Source organism: Neovison vison, chromosome 2 (assembly GCF_020171115.1).
Source record: "Neovison vison isolate M4711 chromosome 2, ASM_NN_V1, whole genome shotgun sequence".
NCBI classification, from domain to species: Eukaryota; Metazoa; Chordata; class Mammalia; order Carnivora; family Mustelidae; genus Neogale; species Neogale vison.
This window is the reverse complement of record NC_058092.1, coordinates 234296672-234310253: the sequence shown is the minus strand read 5'-3', so window position 1 is coordinate 234310253 and position 13582 is coordinate 234296672. Positions and strand designations below refer to the sequence as shown.

General features: G+C 42.8%; 1 protein-coding gene across 2 annotated transcripts in view; it reads right to left on the bottom strand.

Annotated features, from left to right (window-relative positions):
* The window catches only part of FANK1 (fibronectin type III and ankyrin repeat domains 1), a 98233-nt gene that overhangs the window by 25002 nt on the left and 59649 nt on the right, over positions 1 to 13582 (bottom strand). The window lies entirely within an intron of this gene.

Genomic DNA, 13582 nt, shown 5'->3' with positions numbered 1-13582 from the left:
GGAGAGATGACAGTGTAGGGTGAGGACAGTCTCAAACATTGCTGGCAGGGAAATGGGAATTCTAGCCTTCTTAGAAAGCAATATGGCAGCAAGCTTTAAAATTAAACAAACCTATAGCTGCCTCTCCAGCCACCCCATGCCTGCAAAAATCAGAGCACCAAAGCACAGAGGGACGCCTCTACAAGAACAGGAAATGCTGCAGTTTTTAGCAGGTTACGGCAAGCAAGATATTACATGGTCCTTTAAAAATGAACTGTAATATAACATAATAAAAAATGTATACCTTTAGAAAAATGAACTAGTTCTAGACTAGATGCCTTGAAAGGATTTCCAGAAGGTATTCTTGAATGAGATGCAGAGAAAGATGCAGAGGAAAATACAGGTTAGTCTGTTGCTGTGGCAGAGGACAAGGGGCGCAGCCCACCACGGTGCTCAGCATCTGGCTGCTGTGTTTCGTGTTAGCTTCGCCTCCTCTGTGAGATGTTTAACTTCCTTGAGGGCTGGGTCCATGTCTTACACTTTTTTTTTTTAAGATTTTATTTATTGGGAGAGAGAACACAAGCAGGCAGAGGGGCAGAGGGAGAAAGAGAAAGAACCTTTAGCAGGCTCCATGCCCAGCACAGAGCCCAATGTGGGGCTTGATTTCAGAACCCTGGGATCATGACCTGAGCCAAAATCAAGAGTTAGATACTTAACCAACAGAGACACCCAGGCGTCCCAGATGTCTGACACTTGTCTTTAAAACCCTCTGTATCTCGGGGTGCCTGGGTGGCTCAGTGGGTTAAGCCGCTGCCTTCGGCTCAGGTCATGATCTCAGGGTCCTGGGATCTAGTCCCACGTCGGGCTCTCTGCTCAGCGGGGGGCCTGCTTCCTCCTCTCTCTCTCTCTGCCTGCCTCTCTGCCTACTTGTGATCTCTCTCTGTCAAATAAATAAATTTAAATAAATAAAAAAAAAACCCTCTGTATCTCACAGGGCCTTTCGGGCCTCAGAAGTATCAGTGATTTACCAGACTCACTATTCACTAAGAAAGGGTCTTGTACTTCCCAGAAGCAGACACACAGACCACAGTCTACTCGCCGCAGACTCCAGGGCATCCTGCAGTGTAGCCGTCCTTGAGGAAGGCAGGGCTGCCCCGATCTTGCCTGCTCCAGGCCAGGAGGACAAACAACCACCAATTTCCTTTACTTCCTCTGGATACACCAGGGGACAGCCTGCAAGCTCATTCTTCTCAACTTTATTTTCCTAATATCTACCAAAGCATGGCATGATGGAGTTGACTAAACCTGGGTTTAAATTCATGCTCTGAAACAGTCAAAAATATTCAAAGTGTTTTGTGATAACTCACTAGCCTATGGAGTCATGAATTCCAGAGTACTTCGTACAATGCTACCTTACCCAGCGGCTAAAAGGAGCTAGGTCTGCATGTAACCTAGGTAAATCTCAATGAGGGGGTGAAAATCACATGCTCAAAGGACCTGCTACATCGCACTGCTTCAGTTTTTACAACTCAACACTAGGTATTGTTTGTGAACACACAAATATGCAGTAAAAGTTGAATACGTGATGGGGAAGAATGCCCACCACCAGGACAGAGTTATCGTGAAGACTTCAGGGAAGGGACGGAGAGATCATGGGGAGGGAGACTTGCCACTGTATTTGTAGGGTTTCAGTTCTTTAAGAATTTAAGACTTATTTGGCAAAATGCTTCATTTTAAATCTATGTGGTCCATGGGGCTGCATGATTTTCAATACTTGAAATATTAAGAACTATAAAAATGACTAACATGACTCATGGGGCTGTTGGTTTCCTCAGAGAAACCTATTTCAATGTCCTACGTACTAATTAATATCTGTGGGGGAAAGAACACATGAGCACCTCCTACCTGCCAGACCCTCACCTTGTGGTATCAGCATCTCCTTTAATCCCAGCAACACTGCCCGGCACGTATTGGAGACCCACACCCTGACATTATGACACCAGTGCTGAGCAACCCTTTTATCTTTTCTTTCCAGAACCTTCTAGAACCATCCAAAGAGCAGGACTAACAGACCATTGCAGATAACCCCCAATATAATTAGAAAGCAAGTAAACTCCCATTCCAAAGATGCCTGGCTGAGAATCTCAGTCAAAATCAAGACAGGCAAGGAACTCTATCTAATTTAATGCCAAATTTTAAAATGGACAAGTCAAAGGGCTCACCATGAATTTATGTGAGGAATAAAAAGATAACGTTCCAGTCATGCTGGGTGACAGGCATTAAGGAGGGCACGAGATGTAATGAGCACTGGGTGCTATATAAGAACGGTGGGTCACTGACCTCTACCTCTGAAACTAGTAACACATTGTATGTTAATTAATTAAATTTAAATTAAAAAATATTCCCCGTTATGCGAGCATTTCTCTTGCCTTGCTCTTTACTAATCATCGATACAGTAAATTAACGAGAGACCCCGGTCTGTGAGCTCAGCCCCGGACGATCAGACCTCCATGCCTGAACCTGGCACCAATTCCACCAGACGTGGCAATGTGCCCACATCTGACAGCAATCTCAGGATGGTCAGGGTCCCCTTGCGCTGTCTGTCACCCCTCCCCCTGACCTGGCCTGCCAGAAAAGGTGTGCTGTTTGGAAAGTTGATTTGTTGTTGTTCCTCATTTAATTAATTAATTTTTTTTTTTTTAAGGAGTGATCCAAATCTCCCTGGCCCATGGCCTCACCACCGTGAGCAAAGGCTTACCGAGCACACAGCCATGGTAGCCGCAGACAGGCTGTGGCTGAGACCCCGTTCCGCACGACAGTCATACCCCAACACTGAGGGTTTGTGCACAGACCAGCGAGGTTACGCTCTAACCCTAACCCTTACAGACCAACAAAGCTTCCCACGATGCGAATCTCCACCTGGGCAAGAACTGCTTTGGGTGGAAAGCTATTCGTGCCAGACAGGACCCTTACAGTCAGGACATGATCGAGCATTCTCATCAGGGAAGAGTTTTGGGGTTTTTTGGGGTTTTTTGGGGGGTGGCCAACAAAATAAAACAGCAGATGAGACCAAAGTTGTCTTCGTCTTTGGCAAACCTCCAGTCATTTGACAGGCGTGTTTTAACCCTTACGACATTGTACTTAGTTTGTGTTTTCTTTGATAAAGATTCTGGTATTTTTGTCATGACTTGCTAGTATACACATTTTAGGAACTGGTTTTAGGATCCTAAAATATATGTATAAACAGTTTACAGGCCCAAGTCCAAACCTCAGGATGCCAAGGGAACACAGGCCCAGGACAGCACTGAGCCTCCGTGCAAGCCGACAGCAATGGCCGGGACGAGACCAGCGGCGAGGAGGGGGACAACAAACCCCCCGGGACACCCACTCAGCGCCAGCGCTGTCATAGATGCTGTATGGTCAGTTACCAGTTCACCTTCCCTACAACTATAGGTGGAGATAACAAAAATCCTGCTACCCTTATAAAGTATCAGAGACACAGAGAGGTCAAAGAACTTGCCCAAGGTCAGACCATAGTATTAGGCAAAACCAGGCAATCTGACTCAGGAGTCCCTATTTTTAACCCGGAACTATACTGCCTCCTAGAAGCAGAGATCTAAAAGGCAGAACTGGGTGAAAAATCTTTTCATTCAATCTCAAGTTTTCTTCGAACCCTTTGTTTTATTTTTATTTTAACTCCAGTGTAATTAACATAGTGTTATGTTTCCAGTGTACAACATAATGGTTCAACGGTTCCAGATCTTACTCAGTGCTCATCAAGATAAGTGTCTTTCAATCCCCTGCCCCTTTCTCCCTCAGCCCTCCAGCCACCTCCCCTCTTAGGGAACACCGTCAATGTGTTCTCTAAGAGTTGAGAGTCAGGTTTTTGGTTTTTTTTCCCAAACCATTCATTTTAAGTAAGTCTTGACTTGTGAACCCGCTTAAACCCCCAGGAAATTGAAAATGAGCATGACAAGAAAAATGGAGACCCCCATTTTCTGAAGTGCAGGGATGTTGCATACAGGAGGGAGAAGGGAGGGGATGTCCCTCCCGGCCCTGGGGTCAGGGAGACCGTTTATCTTCTGGAACTCAGTCCACAAAAAAGAACATGGTCTGAGAAGAGCACAGAACCCTAAGCAGGGGCCAAGAAGGCAGAGAGGTTTGGCTGCCGTTCACCTTGACACTCTGAATGTGGGTAGGAAGACAGCCGGGTGCCTCTTCGTGTCCAGCATGGAATGGAGGGAAAGATGGCAGGGAGAGGCCAAGAAAAGGTGATTATAGGGTCTGGAGTAAACAATTAGTGAGATAACCCCTGGAGAAATCTGCCAGGCCAGGGAGTACACATCATACTGGAAAAATAGGCTACATTGAGTGTACGACCAATACGGGCATTTTGTCACCCCCACACTTTACGAGGAAGCCAGAATTGCAACCAGGGGGCAGGGGCGGTGATGAGCGTATCTACCATCCCAGCTCTGACTCCCTCTACTCTAGGAGTAACTGAGTGGCTGGATGACAAGTAACATATCTTTCTTAAGGTGACTAAAATCAACATTTTTATTAAAAAAAAATTTTTTTTTTGAGAGAGAGAAAACAAACAAGCAGGGAGGAGGGTCAGAGAGCAAGAGGGAGAAGCAGGCTCTCTGCTAAGCAGGGGGACTCCATGCCAGGACCCTGAGATCACAGCCTGAGCTGAAGGCAAACACTTAAACGAACAAGCCACCCAGGCACCCTTAAATTAGTATTTTTAAAAAACTCGAAAGCTCACCTTTTTGCTATTTAACCAAGATGTTTGTATCCAGGGGCACCTGGGTGGCTCAGGGGAAAAAAGCCTCTACCTTCGGCTAAGGTCATGATCTCAGGGTCTTGGAATCAAGTCCCGCATCGGGCTCTCTGCTCGGCGGGGAGTCTGCTTCCCCCACCCCCACCCCGCCTGCCTCTCTGCCTACTTGTGATCTGTCAAATAAATAAATAAAATCTTTAAAAAAAAAAAAAAAAAAGATGTTCATATCCATATTTGTATTTATCTTCTATCATAACCACTATTTGGGGAATTGCCTTTTATAAGTTTTATAAAATGAATGTACAACACACCATAAACATACACTAATAGATACAAGTTAAGATGCTACTTTGTTGTTTTAATTCCAGGATAGTTAATATATAGTGTTAGAGGCTATTTTTTATACAGAACTTTTAGAACTCTTTTTCCTGTGAGAAACTAATGTTATAGGTCAATTATAACTCAATAAAATAAATACCAAAAGAAAAGGTTTTCCAAATTATGAAAAAGGAAATACTACAAGGCAGACTGCAGAAAGATGATTGCGTGAGGATTTATACCTGTGTTGTGCACCACAGACGTTCTTTGTAAAAAAAAGTTCTCATGCAAATCTGACAAATAGGACAGTCCCATGCCCCTCCTGCCATTTGCCAAGTAATAAATAATATGAACATAAAATAGAAGCCTCCACACACTGTCCCCATTAGTCCCAGTGGTTACAAAGATGGTAAAAAAATATGGCTCTCAAGCACCCAAAAATCCACCTTTTAAAGAACTATCATTTACAAAGTATAAGTCTAAACACAAATGCTATCAGGTATAAGTAAGCCACTGTACAACATTAGGCCTTAGCACTCTAATTTTTAAATTCAGGTTGTAATAATATAATAAAACAGAAATGTGCCAACCCTATAAAAGGAGATTCAAAGGAGGAATTAGTACCAACATCCAATTAACCAGGTCTCCTGATGATGGGCACGTGATGGGATTTGAAAAGCTACGGAGGGAACTCATGATCACAGTCCATATTGAAATTAGTGGTGATTACTGTCACAGAAAGCAGAAAATGATGGAGAAGCAAATAGGAGTCTCATCGCTGTCAATACAGAATACCACAAAAGCAGAATGGCCCTTTCCCTGTCCTTCCAAAGACACCTGCAGATTTACTGAGGTCAAATTTCATTGACAAGGGACATCTGCATCCTGGCCTCAAGTGGCAGATGGTTTGTAATGAAGATGACAGCACACTGAGGGGACATTATATAAAGGACAGTGGTGACTGCCACCTTGAAGCAATTCGTCATGGCTTGACCATCTATTTATAGCAACCATAAATCAAAACCATATTCCAAATCAATATGACAAGGAGATCATAACCGTTCCTACACCCTGGATTTTTATAAGTATCCAAAAATGTTTGCCATGAATACGTACCGAAGAAGGAATTTTCAGTCAAATATCGCAGTAGCCACAGAGCGAGGACGGCTTTTTCCTTTAACTTAAAAATGAGATGTGACAGCCAAAATGGCCTTAGCTCCACCAAACTATCCTAGTGTTTTCATAGAATGGGATCCTATAAAACCCCAATAGATGAAAGGACCAAGGACAGAAGTAGACAAGCTGGAAAAATTATAACCACCAGGAAATACAATTAAGAAAATGCTCAAAGTTACTACTAATCAAAACGGAGTGTTGAGAAAGCAAAAACAGATCCATGAACAAGAGAACGAACTGGTGGCGGATAGGGGTTGGGAAGGTGGGGTGGGGGAGGGACAAAGTGGGTGACGGGGCGTGGGAGATCCAGGCTTATAGTTCTGCACCAGATAAGTCATGGGAATGAAAGGCACAGCACAGGGAAGACAGTGTCTGATCCTGCAACCGCATTTACAGTGACAGATGGGAGCGACACTCGGGGTGAGCACAGCGTAATCACCGCGCTGTAGGTCATGCTGTTACAAGCTCATGGAACATTTTGTGCCAACTATACTTCAATGAAAAGGAAGCAGGATGGGGGTGGGGAGGGGATGCTAAAATAACTGAAGTACCATTTTATTTATAAAATTTGATGAAAATTAGCACAGGGTATTACCCTTGCATGTTTAAGGCTGTGACAAATCTGGTTTACCTACAGATTGTGGGAAGTCCTGAGCACAACCCTTTACGAAAGCTATTTGACCATGTTCCACAAGGATTATACAACATCCCACCTGGTGACTCTTCACCTAGCAACATGTCCAAAGAAAATAATCCAAAACCAAAAAATAAATATAAAACCTAAAGGGTTTTTGTATTGTGTGTACTTTTATTTCATTCTATAAAAAATAAAGTCAAACATTTTAAAAAAATAGAAAAAATAGTGTAGTGTCCTCACACTCGGCACGCAGCTTCATCAATGATCAGCATAACCCTGGCCACTCTTCATCTCTGCTTCCACCGAACCCGCCACTCCCGCAAACCTGGATTATTTAATAGCTAAATTTTAATGAGCATTCATTTTGTATCAGACCGTGTTGTAAGCAATTTGCATATCACATCTCATATATTGCACTCCTATATCACTGATACAATATATCACTTAATCTTTAAAACAACCCTAGGAAATCCTAGAAATTCCTCCATTTTACAAATGGACTATAGTTAGAGGACACATAGCTTGCCAGGCTATTGGGGGCATCCAGTACCCAGCAGAGCAAGGCTTTGAACGCAGGCAACACGACACCACAGCCATGCCTTACCCTCTGTATATACCACCTACGAACTCCCTACATTTGACTACACACACACTTACATAAATGATAACAGAAAAACCAAGAAAATCACCTTAGCATCCTTGATAGCCATAAAAACTGCAAATGACCTATATGTTCAAGAACATGGAATTTGTTGTATACACGGTGGTACATCATTTATATGCAAAAATACTTCGCCACTAAAAAGCCACATGGGAGAATATATACTAACGTCAATATGTTTGATATGCTAAGGGAAGAACTCAAATTTGCATAGACACTGATTATAATGGTAAAAAATATACAGATGCATATACAGAAAACCTTAGAAAAATGAGAGGCAATGAGAGCAGGGTTTATGTCTGATTTGGGGGTAAGTTCTATTGTCATTACAGCATTGGATATGGAAAAAAAAATCCAAAATTGGATTGCACATTTTCACATATACTTAAAGAAAATAAAATTCAGCAAAGATCAACGATCAGCCTCGACTCTCTCTCCCTGAGCTTACATGTACCTGGAGAAACAAGTCTGATAAACAAGTCTGATAAAAATATCCAACAAGTCAGTGTGGATGCTTTGTAGCCTGAGACACCTCGGTTACACTCCGGCTCAAGTTACTGACCATGTTAGTGTCAAGCAGACATTCTGCATGTACTTCCAAGGGATAAGTTTACTTTACGTCGATTCATTCAGTCTATCTGTGGGACACCACCTACGTCCCAATGGCACAAGCGTGACCCAGGCAGAGAGGGCGAGGGCACTAAGAGACACGACACAAAAGCAAAACAAGCAAAAGCAAACCAGAAGCACGAGGCAAGGAGAGGAGAGGCAGCAGGTGCATCTTGGGTTGGGGGGCAGTGGCGGCTGGGAGGGGTGGTGAGATGCTCTCAAGTGAGGTGTGAAGGGGCAGAGGGATAAGCCTAGCAGGGCCTGTAGGCTGAGAGGACACCATCTATTAAAAAGCATTTTCATTTTCTTTGGGGCGCTTGGGGGGTGCAGTGAGCGAAGCGTCTGACTCTTGGTTTGGGCTTAGGTCGTGATCTCAGGGTTGTGGGATCTCGAAGCCTGTTGGGCCCCATGCTCAGTAGGGAGTCTGCCTGTGACTCTCTCTCCCTCTCCCTCTGCACTTCCCTTCAACTCACTTTCCCTCAAAAATGAACAAATCTTTTTAAAATTTTAATAGAAACATTTTCATATTCTTGGAAAATTTCCTTATATTTTTATTGCCAACCACCCTTATCTTCTAAGAGAAAATAATACAAAATGCAAACTGCTTAAACCTGCTTCTCTCTACTTTGCTAGAAAGCTTTTAGAGGAAAACAGAAACCACACATAAAGCAAAACTCAACAAACAAAAAACAAAAGACACAACCTCCCAGAGTAATTATTAGGAACTGTAGTCTCGTGTCCTGGATCCACTGCTTGTCTCCTGCCTCAGGAAAAAGAGGATATATCAGGAGGACTGCCTCCCTTTTCCCCTCCCTCCCAAATTTCCCACAAAGAAAAAGAAACAAAATATTGAAAAGTATTTGAAATGTATAAGGAGCTTCAACATAAGATAGGGGTAATGCTTTTGAAAACATTCGCTTTGTCCTTTTTGCTATGTGGAAACCCTGCTTGGAATTCCATATGGGTAACAGGTAGTAGACAAAATAGGAGATGTGTTTCCACACTATTTCTTGCCCAGACTATTTTCTGCACAGGACGCTCAAGCTACAGTATGCCTAGACCTCTCAATGATCTGATGACCTCCATATACTGATGAGGAACAGGGAGGAAGGGACAGGCTCAGACAGGTAAAGCAGCCTGTTCAAGGCTACAAAACTGGTAAGAGGGGAGCAGGAGTTGCAGCCTGGGTCTCTAACTGCAGAGCCTGGGCTCCTCCCCACGTGCAGCTGGTGCGGGGTTTCTGAGCTTCTCAATGGAAACGAGTAACGAATCTGGGTAAAAATGACAGTCTTTCCAAGCCAAATATGAAAAGTCAACTTGCTATTTATATGTTATTGCCACAGAGAAGGTCACTGAAGTTTAAACTATATTTAGAGTGAATATGGTAGGATATTTTAATAGTCGCAACAGAAAAGATGTTCCGTGCATCTGCTTAGCTTCCATCCATGAAGAAAACTGCACTAAAGAAGAAAGCCAAATACGCAGCAGAGGCGGAATGCCAACCAAGCACACGCACCCTCCGATCATCAGGGAAGGACTTCAAAGGGGAGTTCACCATAATCAAGTTTATGAAAATCAAAATCTGCTGGCTGCAGGGAAAAGGAACAGGTGGGGCGTTCTCGGGCTGCCAGTGAAGTATAAGCTGGGAAATCTCTCTCGCGAGCCAGGGGCCAAGTGAAATGCCTTCTGCACCCCAGCCACGGCCATTCCACTCCCAGTTCACGGCAACTCTGCATTCGGAAAACACTGGAAATCACCTCCATCGCCAGCATAAGACTGAACCGATTATAAATAACCGTACACTGCAATAGTGCACGGTAGCTAAGGTTACACTTGCAATTAATCGGGTCTAAATTCATCTACATGGATAAATCGGGGTGGAGGGTAGCTGAATTCCAAGAGCAAGTTGTAAAAGGATGTGTACCGAATGACACAATCTCCATAAAGCTCGAGAAAACAAAACTGTATTGAGAAAAAGGAAGGAAAGGAAGAGCAGAACAGAGTAATTTCATTGGCCATGCTTGGTTTCCTAAGCTGGGCGGCAGCAGGTGGTAACTCCATGACTAAACTACTGAAACGAAAGGACAGAACAAGGCGCAGCAGACCCAGGTGTATTTCTATCCTTATTCTTGTCTTACTCACTGCCCAAGTGAATGAGTACCCAGATAACCCGCACTCCACAATCACCTTAAAATGTTATGCAAAGGTGGCTCTATTTCAAATTCAGACACCCCCAAGAGTCGTGGGTCTTTAATATTCCCTACATTCCAATGATACATGCAATCCAGCTAGAGACCAGGCTCCCGGAAGAGAGTGGACCAAGCCAACACCACTTCATAAATGCTTGATTCAAGCTGACATTATTCAAATGTTCAGGGAATTGTCTTTTAACTCCTTAAAATAGGTTGCAATTCATTCAACCATCAAAGATAACTAGTCTGAACACAGGATGTTTTACTCTACAGCCATTGATACTTGTCAGTGCTCTGCCTGTATGCTGCTGGCCGGCAGGTGTGAGAAATCACACACAAATCACTGTGTTGTCTGTCTTCTAGTTCACGCCTGGCATCCCATAGGATGATACTTTGTCTCTGGACATAGAGGTTTATCAGCTGCCTTCCAGAGAGCCCCATAAAAAATAATTCAATCCAGCCTGTAACATAAATAACCATATTGTTTGAACCCTTCTTCGTCACATGAATATAGTGGAACGATGCGTACCGACAAGAATCTTTGCAATCCTACAGCTTTTGAGCACATTTTGTGGTTTCAAGTGATTATACCAGGGGTCATCGTCTTAAATTTCTCTTGAAACTGCTATTTTCCTGCTTTGTTCTCTATCCAACCAATCTCTTTCTTCTACCTATTCTCTGACCTTTACTTTTCAATATCTTTTTTTGAATGTTACTGTGGGGCAGGCACTCTAAGTACCGAGAGGAGGGTAGGATGAGAGAGACGCTTCTAGCTCCGAGTCCAGGAGATAGAAACACTACACAAAGACATCTCCCCCCACCACCAAAAAAAATCACAACTATGGTCATTGCTCTACAAGAAACAGGCAAATGTGCTGAGAGGACTTTGATCTCATGTATCAAGGGTGCAGCCCGGAAAGGTCCATGACGACATTATAGCAAGAAAAATGACTCATCATGCCACTTAAGTTGATGGTTACATAAGGTGCAAACTTGCCACCATGCAAAATTCAAACCAAAAACTGAGTTGGATCATTTTAATAGCAACTGAGTAGTCTGACTAATAGTAATACCTCTAGAGAAAAATTTAACCGTCGTCATGGACATACAGGACTCTCTTGCTATCCAAAAATAGAACGTTCCTGCAAAACTTTTTATAAGCCAAAATGGCATAAACCAAAGAAGCAATTATCACTAATTTATATGGGAAAAAAATTGTTAGCATTCACAGACCCAAAAGACACTCTCGTAGGCTTTTCTGGTACCTTAGGACATATCTGGTTACTAGGCACACAATATAAATGGAGAGGAAGCATAGGTGCTCACAGACACAGGTCAACTCTGGCAGCTGGAAGCAGAGATGCTGAGTGGAATCTTAAAATGAAAATCCTCTTTAGGGCGCCTGGGTGGCTCAGTGGGTTAAGCCGCTGCCTTCGGCTCAGGTCATGATCTCAGGGTCCTGGGATCGAGTCCCGCATCGGGCTCTCTGCTCAGCAGGGAGCCTGCTTCCTCCTCTCTCTCTCTCTGCCTACTTGTGATCTCTCTCTCTGTTGAATAAATAAATAAAATCTTTAAAAAAAAAAAAGAAAATCCTCTTTAGATTTCTATCAGTTAGCAAAAACAGGTACTAACATAGGTCTTTGTAAAAGTGCAGAGGCATAACATGAACATTTGAAATGAAGGGGATATCAAGTACATGATAAACTGGAGTCCAAGGAGTTGTGATTAATGAAAACATCATGGTTTTCTGTTACACATCAATCCATATTTCCCACACGCTGGCGCTCTTCCAAATGGGGTTCTCTTGTAGCTTATAACCACGCCCCTGCTTCTCCAACATTTGCCTTTGCAATGGTTTACAATAAAAAGTATGAACAGAAGGGATGACAGAACTTAACATATACAAACTTTTTTTAATCGTAACTCTCTCCAAAACTCACTCATTCTAAATAAGTTACGAGGGTCTACACAAAAAAATACATTGCCCTTTGGCAGCCAGTATGGGAAAAAAAAAAGGATCATAAATCCCACATTAATTATAAATAATGGTCATTGTTCTTTGCATTTATCAGAATAATGTCCTGAATAAGAAATTCCCTGCTTCTATTATGGGGTTGTTTTCGTATTCATCGGTTTCTTGGCTCCCATCAGGTCTTGGCAGCCAAGATTCATGATCGGACACTGTGCTGTACATAGTAACTAAACCTGTTCAACAAACAAAATTCAAAGGCAGCTGCTATGTTATAGTTGCCTTCCAAAAAGTCCCTCTCCTCCAGTGTGTACAAAACAGTTTGAAATAGACTTCCTTCCCCCTCTCTGCACCTGTTACAAATGTACCTCTGTGATCTCCACTCGAAGTAAATAAATTTCCTGCATCCTCTGAGCCAGCTTGCTTCCCTTCCACCCTCGCCAGCTCCCTTCCTCCACATCCTTTCCTCTTCACACACTTACATCCTCCCCAACTCGTCCCTTACATTTCCAGAAAATGCAGAGGAAATGTTGACTTGAAATTATCCTTAAACCACAAGCTTTTATTTTTACTCCTGCAATCTTACGGTTGCATGGGGAAAAATATATTGCTTTCTAAATGGAGACTATAAAATTAATCCTACAAATGAAAATTGGCACACATAAGCATTCAAACATAACCTCAATTAAAAGGCAAAGTCATTACCGTCCAATCAGATGAGTTCTAAAAAGTATACTGTTCTGTCTTTAAAAAAAAAAGTCCTACTGCTTTCAAAAAGAAAGATGGTTATTCAGATATTGGAAATTTTTAAAAAGAATTCTCTGGATTAAACACCCCCCCCAAAAAATGATGCTCACTAGCCATTCAATGACAATTCAAAGATTTCTTGAGCATTAGTATAGCAGATTTTCCAGTATCAGGCTACTGTTTTCTTGCATGTTAATATATGTGGCTTTCACTCAAATTTTGAAAACAAACTATTCTCTGTATATGATATTCTTGTACAGTTAATACTTCAATAAAAACTGTGGTGCATTTAACTTTATGCAGCGATGCAAGTATTCTTGTAAGACATTTCTAGAATCAGGCCGCCTGGGTGGCTCTGTGGGTTGAGCCTCTGCCCTTGGCTCAGGTCATGATCTCAGGGTCCTGGGATTGAGTCCCGCGTCGGGCTCTCTGCTCAGCAGGGAGCCTGCCTCCCCCTCTCTCTGCCTGCTTGTGATCTGTCAAATGAATAAATAAAATCTTTTAAAAAAAA